The 21924-nt window shown below is 39.5% G+C and overlaps 1 pseudogene across 1 annotated transcript; it reads right to left on the bottom strand.

Moving 5' to 3' along the window:
- Positions 1–19946: 19946 nt before the first annotated feature.
- On the bottom strand, positions 19947–21638 carry LOC101008924 (annotated as a pseudogene). Its single transcript, XR_002520931.2, has one exon. The product of XR_002520931.2 is annotated as a phosphoglycerate mutase 1-like (transcript).
- Between the last annotated feature and the right edge of the window lie 286 nt (positions 21639–21924).

Raw genomic sequence — 21924 nt, 5'->3', positions numbered from 1 at the left:
ATGTCAATGAAATTCATAGTAACATTATTTACTTAATCAAAAATTGAAATCAAAGCAATTATCTTCAATACTAGATTTAATAGGTAAATTTTTATAAAATCATATGATTGAAGACATTCATTTCAAAATTTTAAAATCAATACTTTCTTCTCTTTCCTTTGCAAAATTCCTATGGCTCAACAATCCTCAGTTTGTATCAATAAGAATTTACTCATCTTACTGGGAATGTAATTTATCTCACTTAAGATTTTGACTTCCTTTTGGATGACCTCTTCTTCCTATTGACCATGTTTTGTCTGACTTCATTCATTTTGTGCCTTGCACTGAACTTAACTAGGAAGCTATATTCTCATGCCTTTAGCCCTGGTTGCAATTCTCAGTTTTAATTTTACAATTTATTCTTGTATATTGTATTTTTAAGAATGCAAATAATTTCTGCCCATTCTTGATTACCTGTATTTATTTTAATTTTCTTGCTAGGCTTTTTAAAATAATTGCTGACTTCTGGCACTTATTTTATAACTCACAGGCATCTTTTAAGCTGAACATTGCACACTTCACTTTTGAAAACCTAGCATTTTGACATGCATCACAACTGTAAATCATAACATTGCCTTTGTTTTCTAAAACTTTTTGAAAGCTGTCTTCCTGAAGTTTAAAAAATAGGTGACACATTTTCTCCCAAGCCATTTTTTATGTTTTCCCTTAACTCTGCCACTTTCATGACAATTTCTCTTTGTTTTACCTACTCCTTTCACAATAGACAACTTTAAAACAAAGTATGATAAATGGAAGAATAATAGAATGTTTTGCTCCTGAACAATGGATTGCATGTTGCTATCCCCATGTGCAGTTATTTCTACAGAAAGTTAAAGCCGCTATCCTGCTTTCATATAAGCTATGTCTTATAAGAAAGCTCATGGAATGAAAAATTGACCTGTTTTCCAATAGCAGTCAATCTTTACAAGCTATGCTGTATCATTAAAAAGTCTTATCATATTACCACTTCTAAGTATCTGAACTCCAAAATACGAAAAGGTTTTGCCATGCTGTAGTTGAACTGAAGGTGAAAGAACCATTATGAGAAGTTGAAGTGTGACAAGTCGAATCCCACACAAGATGCAATTGACAAGAGGTAGTTGTCTTTCCTTTTTATAATTTGGGAGGAAGACCTATGTGGGGAGCATCTTTGATTTTTGCTTCGCGTTTAGGTTTTTGGAAAGAAAGGCAAATGGACTGCAGTACTCATTCCCACAGCTTTTCTCCCTTGTCTTTCTCTCTCTCATCCCCCTTCTCCCCACCTCGTTCACTGCCACTGCCCACTAATAAGTAGTGCCTTTGCCTCTGCCTCTGACCTGGGGTGGCGATCATCCAAAGAAGCTCAGAATCCAGCCCGCAAGTTCTCTCTCAGGATTTCCCTACAGCCTGCCATAACTTGGTAAACAATAAGAGGATTAAGCTCCCCTCTCCTCTGCCATTTGAGTATGCCATCTGATTCCTGTCAAGGTCCTGACTGCTTTTTGAAGGGAGGGAAAGATAAAGAATACGGCTCTCATAGATGATGACTAGCATGAATCAAAATGTTACCAGTGCTGGAGATTAGCTGGTCATGACTGATTCCATGGTCTAGTGCCAGAGCACATGCATCAAATATTCCTCTTTATAAAAATAACATGTTATGCAGCTAGGTAATGGCACAATCAGGCCTAGAAATAAAATATCCTAATTTGGCTCACAGACTATTAAATCCTATATATAAATATTTGGGGATTTTTAAAACATTTTTTAAAGTAGATCCTCTAAGTCACTTGAGAGTTTTTACAATATGCACATTGCAATATGTTTACCTAGATGCTTATTACTTCCCTAAGAGTTGGAAATTCTCTTTAAATTGTATAGAAAATTTTCAAGCATTTTTATTCAATTATTCAAGTGATTCCATTATTTCAAATACATGAGCAATAGGCATGTAGAACTATACTGCCAGTCAAACAGCCGCTTCAGCTATCAGGTAAGTAATAATATTATAAAAACAGCAGACCTTATAATCCATTTCAAGTTTAATATCTCCCAACTCTTGAGGGTGCTTGCCAAGGTTATTAAATTCTCTCAAAACCATCGCTAACGTAGGATTATCTATGAAAGGAAAACAGAGACTAAATATGTCTTGCCAGAGAGAACTACACTGTACCTTCGTGTACAATGGAGTTTGCTTTTTAAATATAGCAAACATGCTTGCTTGGCTCTCTGAGATTGTTTTATGCTAACATTCTTTTTTTAATTTTAAAGTATGTTCCATAAGAAACATAAAGTGAACCCAGCAATAGCTTTGGCTGACACATGCTATAAAATATGGTCTATGACATACAGTCATCTCTTTGTGCTATAAAATACGTTTTATAGCATTATTATCTTTCACTAGGACCCTATGTGCAAGAAAGAAAAATGACCAAACAAAAGAGAAGCTAATATTTTTTTTAATGTACACATCTAGTTGTTTCTATTAATCTAACTTTGGAAGATATCCCTGAAGTGTAGAAACCGTAAGTTTACCTGCATACATTTGTCGCATTGTTGTTTAGGTTTGCTCAGTAACTTCTACTATTACTGGCATCAGAACATCCCACTAGTGTTGCTTTTATCCTGTAGGATGACATTACCTCCAGCAACATCTCTGCCTCATTGTTTTCTTCATTTTCTATCTACTTTGGAGTTATTTTTTATTCTCTTACAGGCATTTTTACTGTTTCTCTGGGATAGTAAAATTCTATTGAAATAACCATATCCTAATTCTCTTTGACCCATGAGTGATAATGAATGATTATGGAGTACCTGTGAAAAACATTGACAAAAAGTCCCTAAAAGCATAATTTTACTTTTCATTTTGCTGTATTTCCTCTCAGGCTAAGTTCAGAATGATGTTTAGGATAAAAACCAAAGGCATATCTTTCTGACCTCCTGAGTCAATCTGTGCTTGAGCATTGGCTATCTGGGACAGGGCATTAAATCAGTGAAACAACCAATAACTTTGTGGAAATAGTACAGATTTAAATAATGCCATTTTCTTCCCTGAAGAATAAAAACAAAGTCAACATAACACTATGACCATATTAAATACCTGTGACAGTCACATTACATTTTTAAAGAAGAAGCCTTATGTGCCTATTTAACAATCATTTATCTTCTCTATATTTTCTAATTTAAAACTCAACATCTAGTTCAGTGTTTGCAATGTAGAACTAACACTTTCTTTTTTTCAGTAGTGAATGAATGTAAATATATAATCCTTTTTTGCTATGAGAATTACCACAACCAGCCTAAAAAAGTGTTTATCTACATATAACTTATATCCCACAATGTGAGACTCAAGATTCTAAGTAAATATGGTTATTTAGATTGCTTGATAAGAGACCTGACAAGCTGTCACATGAGACATTTTGGTAAAATTGGCCAAATGAGAAGACTCCAAAAGACTTGAGAATAATTATAAGGGACAACACAGAAAATAACCTAGCAGTGGTTCAGGAGCTGTGGTACAGGTGACCAACATTTGCTCATTAGGGAAAGTAAATTAAAATATTTTTAAGAAGGGATAAAATATCTCACATATTTCAAAAAACTTTGGGTACTTAAAAATACAGAGGTATGGAGATATACAATCCATTTATCAACACAAATCCAATATCAACAATGAGTTAGAAAAGTATATATCAGCAACATCTATACATGTCTATGGGAATTTGTGGCCCAATGAGTCCAAGAAGATATTATAGTTCCTGGGGTGGGCATCTGAGCCAGCCAGAGGGCTTGACACAATACAGAGTGCTGCATCCATCTTTACAGGGTCTGTTTAAATGCGTCTTTGGACCATACATTGAGAATCACTGCTGCACAATGGAAGGGCCAGCTTGGTTTTCTCTGTACTTGAGCATCTTGGTTCTATTTTTTTCTTTTTTCTTTTTTTCTTTTTTTTTTTTTTTTTTTTTTTGAGACAGAGTCTCGCTCTGTCGCCCAGGCTAGAGTGCAATGGCGCGATCTCGGCTCACTGCAAGCTCCGCCTCCCGGGTTCACGCCATTCTCCTGCCTCAGCCTCTTGAGTAGCTGGGACTACAGGCGCCCACCACCGCGCCCGGCTTTTTTTGTATTTTTAGTAGAGACGGGATTTCACCGTGGTCTCGATCTCCTGACCTTGTGATCCGCCCGCCTCGGCCTCCCAAAGTGCTGGGATTACAGGCGTGAGCCACCGCGCCCGGCGGCATCTTGGTTCTAATGGTCACAGGCAGAGCCAGTTAAACTTTATGGGCCAACTCAATGCTGGTCGAGGGCCAGGAACCAATTTTACTTCATAAATAAAATGAGGGGATATATGAATATATATGCCTGTGGTTAAACACAGTAGCTCGAACTCATCATATGTTTATGTCTGTTTTTCCTCAAATCTCTACTGAAAGCAATAAGGGGTTAAGTTCTCAGGGAAAAGAAATGCATATGGAGAAGACTACAGCCCTGGGGGACGGTAAACCAGACGAATGATACAAATCTCTCTTGGAAAACTAGGGAAAAGTTACAGGGAAAGGAAGTAGGAAGCGAGCTGGATCCTCTTCCAGAAGTTTAGTGAGACTTCCGAATCAGATGCACCAGGTACAGGTTCAGGGTGCTGACCAGTCCTTGCAGAGGGGAAGGTTGTCTTTAAGAAGGAATATTAGGCTCCTTTTCAAGCCATCAGCAGCCATGTAGCCTCTCTTTTCCCACACTGGCAGAAAAGGGGGATGTGATTTTCTCAGGAATTTAAATTTTAAAACTTCTGGACTTTGACACACCAGCACAAGAACAAATTAGGGAAAAAGGTGAACATCTGCATATATAATGATGACAACTTTAACCCTCCTGATTGCTTCTGGGGATAGTGGAAGCCAGACTACAGCTGCCAGGAAATAGAGCAGAAGTTTCCACTCAGGGGTAATTAATTGTCACAAAAGAAAATACTCAAAATACACTAATAATTTGTATTTCCCTCAACAAAACAACATTGTCTTTGCCTAACTACACCATGGTAAAAACCAACCTTTGACCAGTCCAAACATGCACACATTTTATGTATGCATGTTTCTTAGCAATTCTTTAATTAATATCCAAGAATGTGCAGTAATTACAAGATATTAGGAAACATTTCTAACATAAAGTCAGGGAGGGACAAAAACAAACAATGAGAACGAAAAGCATTCCAGAGGAAACAGAAAATGAGATGAAACTTAAAAAAGAAAACAAAGAACAAAATACTAAATGTATTGATTAGATAAGATACTTCATCTATGACAGAAGAAGCTTCTATATCTATCTATCTATTTATCTATCTGTCTATCTATCTATCTCAATTCATAACACTCAAAAGGAGAGATTGAAAATTAAAATTACAGCAGAGTAATTTAAAATTGGATAGAAAAAGATAAAGCTAAGGAAGTCTCCTAAAATTAGAAAATAAAGAAGACAATGAGAAGACGAAGAGTGGAGATATGAGAAAGAATCAACTCAGGAGACTGAATATCCAAATAATGGGAGGCTGGGAGAAGGGAAATGAAAACAGTAAGCGAGGAGTTGTCTAAGAAATCATAGAAGAAAATAAATCAGAACTGAAAATGTGTGTGTAAAGATGGGCACACTCCATGAAGTTCAGTATAAATAACATGAGAAGGATCCTACCAAAGCATTTGAGAAGAGAGGAAAAGAAAATGTCTTCTCTGGGAAAAATGAAACAGGATGGCTGGGCTACATGGAGTAGCCATTGGAGGGCTGTGAATCACAGCACAACAAGATGAACTGTGTCACTGTGAACTGTGTTTTATCAGGTGAGGAGATGAGATACAGAGAGACAAGAAACATGAAGGAATTTGGAAGGGAACTATATGTCCACCGTGACATGCAAGCTGTATTCTGTTGAATGTTATTTTAGGAGGATGCTAAGGCATCCCAGAGGGCTGAGCCCCTGAGAGGTTGAAGGATGAGTGGTGAGGGTTTACAGAGCAAATGCACTTGAAGTATTGGCCTGAGAATAGGATGCTATGACTTACATATCTTTTTATTCTTTTCATGAAAAAAAAAGAAGAAAAACAAAATGAAACAAAACATCACTTGTGTTACAGCATAGCAGTACGGAATTTCAGAACACAAGGAATAAAAAAAAATCCAAAATCTTCTAGAAAAGGGACAAACTCCGAAAATCCTATAGAGAGTATTGCTAATTTGATTGATATCAGGCTTTTCAATAGAAATATTGGAAACCAGAAGACAATGGAGTGAATGAAGTCCTTAAAATCATGAGGGGAAATTACTTCCCATAAAGAAATCAATTACCATATAAACTTTATATGGAAAGAAAACATTTGCAAACCTATATAGAAATCTAAAAATTAACATCTTGTGAGCTACTGAAGAATGCCTATCCTTCCTCTCCCTATCCCAGCCACCCACAGGAGTAAGCAAGAAGAGAAATCACATCCAGAAAGGAGACATGGAACACAGGAGAGGATGACGGGCTGCCCAGGACAATGGTGAAGGGAAGATTAAGGAGAACACCAGGACAGTCGATCTAGAGAGTCCCCAGTAAAGACTGGTAGAAAAGAATGGTTGGTTCCAGAAAAAAATTCCACAAATTAATTATTGAATTATTTGAAAATATGTAAATGCATTTTTCCCCAGGTGGTCTAAAAAATAATAATTAAAGTAAAGGAAAACATAGATAGTTATCTAAGTTAAAATATGTAAAAAGAAATGTAATTCTAGTATGTTATTTGCCAAAGCTGTGAAAAATATTCAGTCTTAATATCATAGCCAATGACTTACCAACAACAACATAGGCTATAACTCCCTGGAGGTAGAGGGAATGAAGTGTGTGTGTGTGTGTGCGCGTGTGTGCACGTGCGCGTGCATTGATTTTGCAGGTACATGTATATAAGACTTAGACCTTTAACTTTTGTATTGGGAAGACAATAAAATCCATCTAAAACTGAAAAAGTGGCTCTATAAGAGTTAAGTGAAAATATGAATGTAAACACAAGGGAAGTTGACAGGAAAGGACAGGAAAGGAGAATTTTGTTAGAAAGCAGATAGTGTAATTTGACTTTTTAGATTTGTTTATTATATTAAACTTTATATCTGATTTACGTTTTTATTTAAAAATAGACAGCTATTTTATAAGTAAAGCTATTTAATCCTTCTTCATGAAATTCTTATTTGAAATTTAAATAAGAAGCAAGCACTTTTCCTCACCCATTCATGTCATTTCTAAGAGCAAAAGAAAGTAAAGTAGAATTTCTTTAACTTTCCAGAAATGTAAATCCACCTAATACCTAAGTATCTTAAATGGCCAATGTCATAATAACAAGGAAGCTTGTTATTAATCATAAGACTAGGCTTCTGTCGTTATGAGAAATGAACTTCTCCTCCACAAGTAATTATTAACTGTTAAATCCTAGGTGGCAGCTGCAAGAGAGAGAGAATGTAGGTGCCGTAAATAGAACAATTCTATGATTTCTCATTTAACCTATGAGCCGCTTATCTCCTGTGATCAACTGCCTATGGAAAGACTGGCTAAGAGTTTCATTTAAAATAAATGGCATTTTCCAGATGACTTTCATTGCAAAGAAGCCAACAGTGGGCACAGGATTCATTAGCATTGAGAAAAACAGTTAGGAAGTGGGGAAAAAGAAGAGAAGACACTGGCGAAAAAACTGATCTAAAGCCGAATGAATAAACAGCAAGATTTATGAACTCTCATACTTTAATTTTTCCCATATATATATTTTTATTTTTATTAGAAAGCTTAATGACAGAAAAGAAAAAAGTGAGCATGGACTGAGAAGGCTGTTCAATAGATAGGGATAATTTTATACATGATCTGAATTACCTTTGTTTCTTAAATATTCAGAAAATTCCTTTTGAAGTTTTTTTTTTTTAATTTATTTATTATTATTATACTTTAAGTTGTAGGGTACATGTGCATAACGTGCAGGTTTGTTACATATGTATACTTGTGCCATGTTGGTGTGCTGCACCCATCAACTCGTCATTTACTTCAGGTATAACTCCCAATACAATCCCTCCCTCCTCTCCCCTCCCCATGATAGGCCCCGGTGTGTGATGTTCCCCTTCCTGAGTCCAAGTGATCTCATTGTTCAGTTCCCACCTATGAGTGAGAACAAGCCGTGTTTGGTTTTCAGTTCTTGTGATAGTTTGCTAAGAATGATGGTTTCCAGCTGCATCCATGTCCCTACAAAGGACACAAACTCATCCTTTTTGATGGCTGCATAGTATTCCATGGTGTATATGTGCCACATTTTCTTAATCCAATCTGTCACTGATGGACATTTGGGTTGATTCCAAGTCTTTGCTATTGTGAATAGTGCTGCAATAAACATACGTGTGCATGTGTCTTTATAGCAGCATGATTTATAATCCTTTGGGTATATACCCAGTAATGGGATGGCTGGGTCATATGGTACATCTAGTTCTAGATCCTTGAGGAATCGTCATACTGTTTTCCATAATGGTTGAACTAGTTTACAATCCCACCAACAGTGTAAAAGCGTTCCTATTTCTCCACATCCTCTCCAGCACCTGTTGTTTCCTGACTTTTTAATGATTGCCATTCTAACTGGTGTGAGATGGTATCTCATTGTGGTTTTGATTTGCATTTCTCTGATGACCAGTGATGATGAGCATTTTCTCATGTGTTTGTTGGCTGTATGAATGTCTTCTTTTGAGAAATGTCTGTTCAGATCCTTTGCCCACTTTTTGATGGGGTTGTTTGTTTTTTTCTTGTAAATTTGTTTGAGTTCTTTGTAGGTTCTGGATATTAGCCCTTTGTCAGATGAGTAGATTGCAAAAATTTTTTCCCATTCTGTAGGTTGCCTGTTCACTCTGATGGTAGTTTCTTTTGCTGTGCAGAAGCTCTTTAGTTTAATGAGATCCCATTTGTCAATTTTGGCTTTTGCTGCCGTTGCTTTTGGTGTTTTAGACATGAAGTCTTTGCCCATGCCTATGTCCTGAATGGTACTACCTAGGTTTTCCTCTAGGATTTTTATGGTATTAGGTCTAACATTTAAGTCTCTAATCCATCTTGAATTAATTTTCGTATAAGGAGTAAGGAAAGGATCCAGTTTCAGCTTTCTACTTATGGCTAGCCAATTTTCCCAGCACCATTTATTAAATAGGGAATCCTTTCCCCATTTCTTGTTTCTCTCAGGTTTGTCAAAGATCAGATGGCTGTAGATGTGTGGTATTATTTCTGAGGACTCTGTTCTGTTCCATTGGTCTATATCTCTGTTTTGGTACCAGTACCATGCTGTTTTGGTTACTGTAGCCTTGTAGTATAGTTTGAAGTCAGGTAGCGTGATGCCTCCAGCTTTGTTCTTTTGACTTAGGATGGTCTTGGAGATGCGGGCTCTTTTTTGGTTCCATATGAACTTTAAAGCAGTTTTTTCCAATTCTGTGAAGAAACTCATTGGTAGCTTGATGGGGATGGCATTGAATCTATAAATTACCTTGGGCAGTATGGCCATTTTCACGATATTGATTCTTCCTATCCATGAGCATGGTATGTTCTTCCATTTGTTTGTGTCCTCTTTTATTTCACTGAGCAGTGGTTTGTAGTTCTCCTTGAAGAGGTCCTTTACATCCCTTGTAAGTTGGATTCCTAGGTATTTTATTCTCTTTGAAGCAATTGTGAATGGAAGTTCATTCCTGATTTGGCTCTCTGTTTGTCTGTTACTGGTGTATAAGAATGCTTGTGATTTTTGCACATTAATTTTGTATCCTGAGACTTTGCTGAAGTTGCTTATCAGCTTAAGGAGATTTTGGGCTGAGACAATGGGGTTTTCTAAATATACAATCATGTCATCTGCAAACAGGGACAATTTGACTTCTTCTTTTCCTAACTGAATACCCCTGATTTCTTTCTCTTGCCTAATTGCCCTAGCCAGAACTTCCAACACTATGTTGAATAGGAGTGGTGAGAGAGGGCATCCCTGTCTTGTGCCAGTTTTCAAAGGGAATTTTTCCAGTTTTTGCCCATTCAGTATGATATTGGCTGTGGGTTTGTCATAAATAGCTCTTATTATTTTGGGGTACGTTCCATCAATACCGAATTTATTGAGCGTTTTTAGCATGAAGGGCTGTTGAATTTTGTCAAAAGCCTTTTCTGCATCTATTGAGATAATCATGTGGTTCTTGTCTTTGGTTCTGTTTATATGCTGGATTATGTTTATTGATTTGCAAATGTTGAACCAGCCTTGCATCCCAGGGATGAAGCCCACTTAATCATGGTGGATAAGCTTTTTGATGTGTTGCTGAATCCGGTTTGCCAGTATTTTATTGAGGATTTTTGCATCGATGTTCATCAGGGATATTGGTCTAAAATTCTCTTTTTTTGTTGTGTCTCTGCCAGGCTTTGGTATCAGGATGATGTTGGCCTCATAAAATGAGTTAGGGAGGATTCCCTCTTTTTCTATTGATTGGAATAGTTTCAGAAGGAATGGTACCAACTCCTCCTTGTACCTCTGGTAGAATTCAGCTGTGAATCCATCTGGTCCTTGACTTTTTTTGGTTGGTAGGCTATTAATTATTGCCTCAATTTCAGAGCCTGCTATTGGTCTATTCAGGGATTCAACTTCTTCCTGGTTTAGTCTTGGAAGAGTGTAAGTGTCCAGGAAATTATCCATTTCTTCTAGATTTTCCAGTTTATTTGCGTAGAGGTGTTTATGGTATTCTCTGATGGTAGTTTGTATTTCTGTGGGGTCGGTGGTGATATCCCCTTTATCATTTTTAATTGCATCGATTTGATTCTTCTCTCTTTTCTTCTTTATTAGTCTTGCTAGTGGTCTGTCAATTTTGTTGATCTTTTCAAAAAACCAACTCCTGGATTCATTGATTTTTTGGAGGGTTTTTTGTGTCTCTATCTCCTTCAGTTCTGCTCTGATCTTAGTTATTTCTTGCCTTCTGCTAGCTTTGGAATGTGTTTGCTCTTGCTTCTCTAGTTCTTTTAATTGCGATGTTAGAGTGTCAATTTTTGATCTTTCCTGCTTTCTCTTGTGGGCATTTAGTGCTATAAATTTCCCTCTGCACACTGCTTTAAATGTGTCCCAGAGATTCTGGTATGTTGTATCTTTGTTCTCATTGGTTTCAAAGAACATCTTTATTTCTGCCTTCATTTCGTTATGTACCCAGTAGTCATTCAGGAGCAGGTTGTTCAGTTTCCATGTAGTTGAGCGGTTTTGATTGAGTTTCTTAGTCCTGAGTTCTAGTTTGATTGCACTGTGGTCTGAGAGACAGTTTGTTATAATTTCTGTTCTTGTACATTTGCTGAGGAGTGCTTTACTTCCAATTATATGGTCAATTTTGGAGTAAGTACGATGTGGTGCTGAGAAGAATGTATATTCTGTTGATTTGGGGTGGAGAGTTCTATAGATGTCTATTAGGTCTGCTTGCTGCAGAGATGAGTTCAATTCCTGGATATCCTTGTTAACTTTCTGTCTCGTTGATCTGTCTAATGTTGACAGTGGAGGGTTGAAGTCTCCCATTATTATTGTCTGGGAGTCTAAGTCTCTTTGTAAGTCTCTAAGGACTTGCTTTATGAATCTGGGTGCTCCTGTATTGGGTGCATATATATTTAGGATAGTTAGCTCTTCCTGTTGAATTGATCCTTTTACCATTATGTAATGGCCTTCTTTGTCTCTTTTGATCTTTGATGGTTTAAAGTCTGTTTTATCAGAGACTAGGATTGCAACCCCCGCTTTTTTTTGTTCTCCATTTGCTTGGTAAATCTTCCTCCATCCCTTTATTTTGAGCCTATGTATGTCTCTGCGTGTGAGATGGGTCTCCTGAATACAGCAGACTGATGGGTCTTGACTCTTTATCCAGTTTGCCAGTCTGTGTCTTTTAATTGGAGCATTTAGTCCATTTACATTTAAGGTTAAGATTGTTATGTGTGAACTTGATCCTGCCATTATGATATTAACTGGTTATTTTGCCCGTTAGTTGATGCAGTTTCTTCCTAGCCTCGATGGTCTTTACATTTTGGCATGTTTTTGCAATGGCTGGTACCGGTTGTTCCTTTCCATGTTTAGTGCTTCCTTCAGGGTCTCTTGTAAGGCAGGCCTAGTGGTGACAAAATCTCTAAGCATTTGCTTATCTGTAAAGGATTTTATTTCTCCTTCACTTATGAAACTTAGTTTGGCTGGATATGAAATTCTGGGTTTAAAATCTTTTCTTTAAGAATGTTGAATATTGGCCCCCACTCTCTTCTGGCTTGTAGAGTTTCTGCCGAGAGATCTGCTGTTAGTCTGATGGGCTTCCCTTTGTGGGTAACCCGACCTTTCTCTCTGGCTGCCCTTAAGATTTTTTCCTTCATTTCAACTTTGGTGAATCTGGCAATTATGTGTCTTGGAGTTGCTCTTCTCGAGGAGTATCTTTGTGGCGTTCTCTGTATTTCCTGGATTTGAATGTTGGCCTGCCCTACTAGGTTGGGGAAGTTCTCCTGGATGATATCCTGAAGAGTGTTTTCCAACTTGGTCCCATTTTCCCCCTCACTTTCAGGCACCCCAATCAGACGTAGATTTGGTCTTTTTACATAATCCCATACTTCTTGCAGGCTTTGTTCATTTCTTTTTCTTCTTTTTTCTTTTGGTTTCTCTTCTCGCTTCATTTCATTCATTTGATCCTCAATCGCTGAAACTCTTTCTTCCAGTTGATCGAGTCGGTTACTGAAGCTTGTGCATTTGTCACGTATTTCTTGTGTCATGGTTTTCATCTCTTTCATTTCGTTTAGGACCTTCTCTGCATTAATTACTCTAGCCGTCAATTCTTCCACTTTTTTTTCAAGATTTTTAGTTTCTTTGCGCTGGGTACGTAATTCCTCCTTTAGCTCTGAGAAATTTGATGGACTGAAGCCTTCTTCTCTCATCTCGTCAAAGTCATTCTCCGTCCAGCTTTGATCCATTGCTGGCGATGAGCTGCGCTCCTTTTCCGGGGGAGATGCACTCTTATTTTTTGAATTTCCAGCTTTTCTGCCCTGCTTTTTCCCCATCTTTGTGGTTTTATCTGCCTCTGGTCTTTGATGATGGTGATGTACTGATGGGGTTTTGGTGTAGGTGTCCTTCCTGTTTGATAGTTTTCCTTCTAACAGTCAGGACCCTCAGCTGTAGGTCTGCTGGAGATTGCTTGAGGTCCATTCCAGAACCTGTTTGCCTGGGTATCAGCAGCAGAGGCTGCAGAAGATAGAATATTTCTGAACAGCGAGTGTACCTGTCTGATTCTTGCTTTGGAAGCTTCCTCTCACTGGTGTACTCCACCCTGTGAGGTGTGGGGTGTCAGACTGCCCCTAGTGGGGGATGTCTCCCAGTTAGGCTACTCAGGGGTCAGGGACCCACTTGAGCAGGGAGTCTGTCCCTTCTCAGATTTCAACCTCCGTGTTGGGAGATCCACTGCTCTCTTCAAAGCTGTCAGACAGAGTCGTTTGCGTCTGCAGAGGCTTCTGCTGTTTATTTTTTACTGTGCCCTGTCCCCAGAGGTGGAGTCTACAGAGACAGGCAAGTTTCCTTGAGCTGCTGTGAGCTCCGCCCAGTTCGAGCTTCCCAGCAGCTTTGTTTACCTACTTAAGCCTCAGCAATGGCGGGCGCTCCTCCCCCAGCCTCGCTGCTGCCTTGCCGGTAGATCACAGACTGCTGTGCTAGCAATGAGGGAGGCTCCCTGGGTGTGGGACCCTCCAGGCCAGGTGTGGGATATGATCTCCTGGTGTGCCTGTTTGCTTAAAGCGCAGTATTGGGATGGGAGTTACCCAATTTTCCAGGTGTTGTGTGTCTCAGTTCCCCTGGCTAGGAAAAGGGATTCCCTTCCCCCTTGCGCTTCCCAGGTGAGGCAATGCCCCGCACTGCTTCAGCTCTCGCTGGTCGGGCTGCAGCAGCTGACCAGCACGGATCGTCTGGCACTCCCCAGTGAGATGAACCCAGTACCTCAGTTGAAAATGCCGAAATCATCGGTCTTCTGTGTCGCTCGCACTGGGAGTTGAAGACTGGAGCTGTTTCTATTCGGCCATCTTGCTCCGCCCCCCTTTTTTTTTTTTAATACGGAATCTGGCTCTGTCGCCCAGGCTGGAGTGCAGTGGCTGGATCTCAGCTCACTGCAAGCTCCTCCTCCCGGGTTTACGCCATTCTCCCGCCTCAGCCTCCCGAGTAGCTGGGACTACAGGCGCCCGCCACCACGCCCGGCTAGTTTTTTTTGTATTTTATTTAGTAGAGACGGGGTTTCACCGTGTTAGCCAGGATGGTCTCGATCTTCTGACCTCGTGATCCGCCCGTCTCGGCCTCCCAAAGTGCTGGGATCACAGGCTTGAGCCACCGCGCCCGGCCCCTTTTGAGGTTTTTCTAACATGTATTGCCTGTGAACATTAGTAATTTGACTCTGAAGTCATGAGATATACTAATGGAAAATCTGATATGTTAATTAGGCATAATTATTTTTAATATCTCTTTTGTAATTTGGAAAATCTTATATTTTCAATATTAACTTCTCAATGTCAATTAGTTGTAATTTCCCATACCTAAGCAGAGCATCAGCAGGGTTTCTAAATCAATGAAATTCCCTTTACCAAATTATAGGGAATGCGACTAGATCTGTTCCTCCATTATTAAGTTCAGCTTGATCAAGCACATTCTTAATGGTTCAAATCAATGCTTTTTCAAAAACAGACATCCTACTTTGTGCATAATTCTAACCTAGATTTTCTAGGTCTAACTCACAAAGCAAAGTAACAAAAATAAAACTTGAAGGAAAGAAAAGGCCCCGTTACAGTGAGATGTAGTAGTACTTAGGAAAGTTTAATGAAGTAGTATTTTAGCAGCATCCTAGAGAGTGCACGGAATCTGAGAAGTGAAAGGGAGCGAGTTTATTTTCGACAGGCAAAGAAATGTGTCAGGAAAGATCTCATTGGGAACATGCATAGACTTGCATGTGTGGAGGGAAGTGATTAGCACTGAGAATAAATATAGATTTTAAAATGGCATATATGGACTGCATTTTGTCAAGTAGATTGTCTATTCACCCCATCAAAGCACTTGGTCAACAAATGCGAAGACTGGTTGGTTATCTCTCTTTTTAAGTTTTTTTAAAAACCGTATTTTAATTTACACTGTCTTAAAGAAAAAAGAGGATTAATAAACTAGTATAGACGTCACACTAAACGCATTTAATAAAACAGAAAATTTCACGATAGGGATGTAGGCCTGCAACTTTAGAAGCAACGTGATGTTATTAGCAATAGTGTTAGCAACAAATCTTCTGCTGGAATGTGGATGACACTTTCAGATGCTTTCATCATTGCATCATCCTAGATATATATTATGTTCTGTATCCCTATCTTCTTTCACATTACATTGGTTGTGGCTATACTTCACAGCAGACTTAGCAATGTGTGAAGGTTTTCAAGTTTTATTTTAGGATACACTCAAAGGTCAGATTTCCTAGTATAGAGACCTTTCTACTAGCTTCACAGATGTCTGCTGATGGATGTTGGATGCATCCCATCTTGCTAACACTCCAGCCCTCAAGATCCTTCATGCTCTTCATCCGGTCTCACATCTGGCCACCATACCCTGATCCTTACACAAGTTATTAATTTTCAACTTTCTTTCCAGAAGTCACCCCCTTTCCACTTAGCTCACTAATGGTCACTGTTCCTATACATTTCCTCTCAGGCTTCACTTTTTCAGTTTGATCCTCAACTGAACACAGATGCTTAGTTGAAGTTGACATCTATTTTTACAGCTCCTTGCTGTGGACGTCTTTATCAGCCTTGGATGCCAATCCTGACTATACTTCAAATCTAATCATATCCAGTGATCTCCAGCTAGAACATGGGAAGTTGTTGATTATCATGCAAACTGCGTCAACCATGGAAACCGAGGAAATGAGAATCTTCTCCAATATGAAGGTCAACTACTAATGCTTTCTGCCTGAGAACATTTTCCCCAAAATGTCTTTTTCCTGTGCTCTTTTGGTGAAAAAGGTCTTTACATTCCCCCTTCCTTCAACTTCCAACATTTTCCTGATTCTCCATTGCCTTCCATTTGGTATCAATGCAGTTACATCTGTATTTACTCATTTAGATGATATATTAAGCTGCTCCACAAACATCATTTTAGATAGGTTTTCCATCTTGTTCTTTTCTGCTTGTTTCATAAAATGGTACTTTTGTGCTTGTTTTACAAAATGGTTTGGGTAAAAATCCATAATTTTGTTTTGTGGTAAAATTTATGGGTCTATCAATATTTTCAAAAGTAGTCCTCTTAGCATGTGTTTATTTGGTTATTTAAAAACCACTGACTAGTCATATTTCATTTTATTGAACATATTTTCTAAGCTACATATTTCTTGGAGTGTGAGGATTCTATTGAATGTTTGGGGAGAGTTTTGTCTGGTGTGTGGGAGCATAGGCCTCTGACTATAATAAATGGCTCTCCTAATTCCATATCTTCCCATGTGTAAACCACAGTCAACACTCCTCTGTGAAAGGCAGTCCTGAAGTTCCATTGCAAATCCCATTCAGATCCAGGTCCAGGATTGTTCACTATGCCCAACTGGGGCTCTTTGTAAACAAGAAAACTAGATATCAAAATATAAGTCTGCTTCCCTGCACAGGCAATATGTAATTACAGAGCATTAACAAAAAGTATAACTGGACTCCTACTTACAAAAGAGAGAATGAGAAGCACCAGTTATCTTGATTCCATAGGAGTCAGTATATCGTTCCGGGCAGGAATGGTAAAGGCTCACATCTGGGATGGGTAGGATATTGAAGAATCTACAACACAGTAACATTTAGATTGGGGTTTCCACCATTTTCCCAACATCCTGCAGAGCTACGAGGAAAAACAAAAAGCTATTATTTTCCACTATGACTTACGCTGCCACACTTTCATTACCAAATTCTACGTTAATTAAGATTGGGTGAGGTGAAGAGTGCCTGGAACCTCAGATAATAGTGGCTAAACAACACCAGGCCTCAATCCTTGCTTGCGTGGAAGCATGGAACTATGCCGTCAGGACCCATGAAATGCCTTTGCTCCATGAACCCCAGTGGAGTCCAGGCTGCTTGGAGGTTGACATCCCTAGAACTTTGTCTTCATTGCCCAGTGTGAATCCATGTTCATGCCGCAAGCAGCAGGAAGAAAATGAGAAAGAAGGGACAAAGGTTGTGAGTGAGGCATCTCTTGTTTACGGAAATATTACAGAAAATGGCCCTTCACCTTCCCCTAATAGACCAGGGCAGGGTCATATCATCACACCTGGCTGGAAATGGGTCTGGGAAATTGACTTAAGGAAGGATCCACCTAAAAACTGGATGCTTCTTTAGGATCTCCCATTCCTGGATTCTCACCGCATAGAAATTACAATAGGGTTGGTCTTTCCGTCCTTATGTGATTACTTGATTTCTGGCCTTTATATCCCTTCAAATGTCTCAAACTCATTGTTACCACAATTTTTTTTATGTGCTGTTATTTCTGCCTAAATGCCTAACTTGTCTCTCCATCATATCTCAGGTTAAATTACACTTATATATACTTCCATGGAATTATGTCTATTTTCTTGCTAAGAATAATCTCAATCTTAGTATACTTTTGTGTCTGATTTTTACCCTGTGTCATTCACTAGATTTTAAGTTTGATATGAAACCCAGAATCAAACAGTCCAAGAGCAAGAAGCACAGGGCCAGATGCTCAAAACTATTTGTTAAAGAAATAAATAAAAGCGATGTATAACAGTCAAACAGGTTTGCGATGTAATATGTTGTTTACATCACCAACTGTAAGCTCCTCAAAAGCATGGACCTTGTCCAGTTTGTTCACTGCCAAATTTCATGTTCTGTCAGAGTCCCTTGTACATATTAAAACTAACTTATTAAACCAGTAAAAAAAAAAAATGAATAAGTGCCATGTTATTTTTGCCTTACTTTGTGTGTGCCAAACAATTTAGGGCAGCCGTCTCAGTTGTAAGATGTACCACTTTTAGAGGATGATGTGTCCTCGGAGGAAGTTTACTGTATATTTAATGGTACCTTTGTTTGGAAAGCTTGTGTATGTGTGTGTGTGTGTGCATCTATACTCATATTTACTAATACACAAGGTTTGTAGATGAGGCTTGACTAAATCTGAAGGTAAGAGTCACACCTGGAGCATCTTCGTACACCCAGTTCTGGGGCCAGCCCCAGCACAGAGACTACAGATCATTTACATTTTCTGGTCTACCACATAAACTGCTGATTACTTTCCTATTTTGGAATGACACAGTTCAGAAAAAAAAAATGTAACGCTTAATATTCCTTTGCCTGACTATTTGCTATTTTACTTATGAAGATTATGCGTTCCAGGTAATGATATGTTTTGATACTCCTTTCTATCTTTCTCCCAGATATTTTCCGATGTTTTGATTTCAGAATGGATTCACAGGGGTTAGAGTAATGAGTGAACTGTTTGAAAGAACACTGCTTCCTCAGTAGGGAGCAGCTGCCTGGTTCTCTAGCTACGTTTGACCCAGGATGCCTTAGACAATCCAAGAACTGAGGACTCTGTTTTCTTCAGCAAAGACTAAGTGGGTCCCATTCTGTTCCTTGGCTTTGTACTTGGGGCAAACTCCTCTGAGTCTCTGGCAGTAATATTTCCCTTAATTTTTACGTATCTTGTTAATTTTTGTCTCTTAGTAATTGTGGATTTTAGTGGGCAATGGGAAGTGACTATATCGGAGATTGTTCTCTAGAAGCCACTTGCTCTTAAAAGGCCATGGTGATCTACTCCGTGCTGGCAGAGTCTGAAATGTGATGGTGGACTTTGTCAGCTCAGTGTTTTTTGTCATAAAAAGCTTTAAGTAGTTACTGTGTGCCAGTGTTCTGAGCACTATACAAACAGCAACTCACACAATTCATATAACAATGCTGTGATGATTATTGACTCTGTTTTCCAGATAAGAAAATTGAAGCACAGAGGAGTTAGGTGATTGGCTCCAGAGTCGAAGCTCCTGGCCACTGCTCTCTGTTGCTTCTTGCTGCCTGCTTGTGAGGCACCTCTCTGCCCGTTGCCAATGCAACACGTTTTATTCACTATCTTCCCCATCTCCAGCTTTACAGCATCTTCTTGTATGTTATCATACATGTCAGATAAAAAGTAACAACCGAAAAAGTGTGGTGTGATTCCCTCTACTAAAACATTTTTCACTTTTATTTATTTATTTTTAATTCAGGAGTTCTTATGAGCCTAAAGTACACCATTCTATCCCAGTAAAAAATAAATAAATAAGTAAACCTCAGCCAATTTTTATGCTGTCATTACACAGGGTAAATTTAACTTTGCAGAACTAAAAAGAAAATGTTTGTCTCTGTTTCAACAATGCAGAGTGGTATCCCAGCTTTCACATGACAAACATAATTCACCGAAACATTTTAATAGTTCTGTCTCGAGGATTATAATTAGTAAATTATATCTGAAATTCTCTCTGCATGACTGTCTTCAAGCTGAGGCAGTGGTTTTCTCCTGCCTTCAGACTTGTACCGCAACTGGAACTTATAAAGCTGGCATTCCTGGTTCTCATGACTTCATACTTAAGCTAGAATGATGCCATCAACTGTCCTGGGTCTTTAGCTTTCCAGCTGTCGATTCAGGACATCTCAGCCTCTATAATTCATGTATATGCCTAGTTCTGTTTTTCTGGAGAAATTTGACTAATACAGTTTGTCAATTTCTGCAAAAAGCAAGTCAAGATTTTGATAGAGAGTACATTAAATCTGTATTCATCATCATAATGATCACCTTCTTTGGTTATAGAATTTGGGGTTGAGAGTATTTGTTTTTCTTTTTAGTGTTTCGTACTCCCAGCAGTTCAAATATATTATTTCCTCATTTTGTGGCTTTTTTTTTTTTAAATTGCACATTACTCCTTTATTATACTGATCTGGAAAAAGGATTTAGTACAGTTATGCTCAGGTGAACACTGGACCCATGTGGCAGAGCCAAGCAACTAGAACATGATTCAGAAATCAGTGAAAGACACACTTGGACAGGACCAAAGGGCATTTCACCGCCATGAAACAAGGCAGGAAAGGATTCTAACACACACAGCAGGAAGCACTCCTGCCCCTCAGAGGTCAAGGAACTGATCCCATACTGGTATGAGGAATGGCTTATTTTCTGATGACCACATGTGGGACTATTTCAGCCACCACAAGAAACCCCAGAAGCGTTATTGTTTTGTATTATTTATATATACCATACTTTTTAAATAAAAGTAAATGTAACACATAACTAAATTCAGGATTGATCCCAAACTTCTAGAACCACGTCCTCTAGGGTCAGGGAGGAAACAGTTGTCACATCACCATGCAGGTTACATTCATCTTCCACTGGAATGACTAGAGCCCCCAGGCAGTGGCCTGACTGCAGAAGAGCAGAGGACTGGCTCCTGGGGACAGACAGGCTCTGGTGCTTCTCCTCATTGGTCATGGCTTAGCATGGTTCCTCCCCACAAGTCCTTAGTAAACAAAGAACTCGCAGAAACCCAAGTTACTACCTTTAACCTCTGTTGGATAAGGGGAGCTTTTCCACAGCTTGGACTGAGAACCTATGCTCCAGAAGTGCTATTCTGACTAGATTGTACGAAGGGAGTGGGTGCAGAAGACAAAATGGCTAAAATGAAAATGGGAGCCACCGGTCCCCATCTGCAGCTACAACTCAAGATGTCTACAGATGTGGTCAGTGTGACATGTGCAGGTGGGAGGGGCAGAGGGACAAGACGGGCAGGGAGGGTGCTCCTGGGGACAGAATCCTCCTGGCTGGCCTTCACTCCTTGGCCTTGCCCTGGGCGGCCACAGCTTCCATAGCTTTGCGCACCATCTCTTCATCCCCCAGGAACTGCATGGGCTTGATAGGCTTCAAGTTCTTGTCCAATTCATAGACAATGCGAATACCAGTGGGCAGGTTCAGCTCCATGATAGCCTCTTCAGAGAGACCCTCCAGATGCTTGACAATGCCCCAGAGGCTGTTGCCATGGGCTGCAATCAGTACACGTTTCCCCTCCTTGATCTGGGGAACTATTTCTTCATTCCAGAAGGGCAGAGCTCTGGCAATAGTGTCCTTCAGACTCCCACAGGAGGGTAGCTGATCTTCTGTGAGGTCTGCATACCTGCGATCCTTACTGATGTTGCTGTAGAAAGGGTGGTCAGGCTCCATCGGAGGTGGTGGGACATCATAGGAGCGCTTCCAGATCTTCACCTGGGCCTCACCATGCTTTGCAGCAGTTTCTGCTTTATTGAGACCAGTTAGATCCCCATAGTGCCGCTCATTGAGGTGCCAAGTCCTCACCACTGGCAGCCACATCTGATCAATGGCATCCAGCACTGTCCAGAGGGTCCGGATCGCTCTCTTCTGTACTGAGATGAAGCAGATGTCAAACGCATAGCCAGCATCTCGCAGCGCCTGCCTGCCGCGCTTCGCTTCCTCGTGGCCCGCAGGGCTCAGGTCTGCGTCCTACCAGCCGCCAAAGCGGTTCTCCAGGTTCCATGCGCTCTAGCCCCGCCGGATCAGCACCAGTTTGTAGGCGGCCATGGCTGCGGGCTGGGGATGCGGCACCGACTGCCCCGTTGCCAATCTTACACTTACTCATTTGAAATTAGTTTCTCTTTTTAAAAAATTCCCACTTACTATCTCTAGAAATATTGTTTCTGCTCCATGCTTTCTCTTGCCTCTTTTTCGAGGAACTCAGACTTTACTGTGTTCTCTGTGTTTTCCATTTGATTTTCTGTATTTTCATCTTTATCTCTCCATTTTTTATTCTGGATATTTTATGTCTTTGTCTATATCTAATCTTTGTCCAGCTTCATCCACTGAATTC

The sequence above is a fragment of the Papio anubis genome, chromosome 4 (genome assembly GCF_008728515.1).
Source record: "Papio anubis isolate 15944 chromosome 4, Panubis1.0, whole genome shotgun sequence".
Lineage (NCBI taxonomy): Eukaryota > Metazoa > Chordata > Mammalia > Primates > Cercopithecidae > Papio > Papio anubis.
This window is presented reverse-complemented; position numbering and strand designations above follow the sequence as displayed.